This window comes from Penaeus monodon, chromosome 15, assembly GCF_015228065.2.
Source record: "Penaeus monodon isolate SGIC_2016 chromosome 15, NSTDA_Pmon_1, whole genome shotgun sequence".
Lineage (NCBI taxonomy): Eukaryota > Metazoa > Arthropoda > Malacostraca > Decapoda > Penaeidae > Penaeus > Penaeus monodon.
The window spans coordinates 19,963,328-19,963,670 of NC_051400.1; the positions used below are offsets into that span (position 1 = coordinate 19,963,328).

At 39.9% G+C, this 343-nt stretch overlaps 1 protein-coding gene across 1 annotated transcript in view; it reads right to left on the bottom strand.

The window, feature by feature from the left end:
• The window catches only part of LOC119581805 (dolichol kinase-like), a gene marked incomplete at both ends in the record, with an annotated part of 13,425 nt that overhangs the window by 12,271 nt on the left and 811 nt on the right, over positions 1-343 (bottom strand).

Here is a 343-nt window from a genome sequence, read left to right on the forward strand (position 1 = left end):
CGGCCCCATCATCTCAGCTTTCAATTATTTGTTGAGAATCTTCCCAACATTAGCATGTGGAAACATTATAATACCTATGGGAACTATGGCCTCTGTGGCTCGTGCACACACAGTCCCTCCTAGTTCATCATATTGCATTCTGTGTTTCTGTGCTGTCTGCAGTGATCTCTGGAATTTGATAAGGTGAACATATTGTAGTTTCTCCTTTACTAAAAGTAACCAAAATCAAATTCAGATAATCAGACCATACAGTTCATTCTACCATTCAACAAGCCTGGGATATGTTATCTATAATGTCCAAACTGCTGAGGAACTTATCAGATACCCCTTTCCCTTTCCCTCT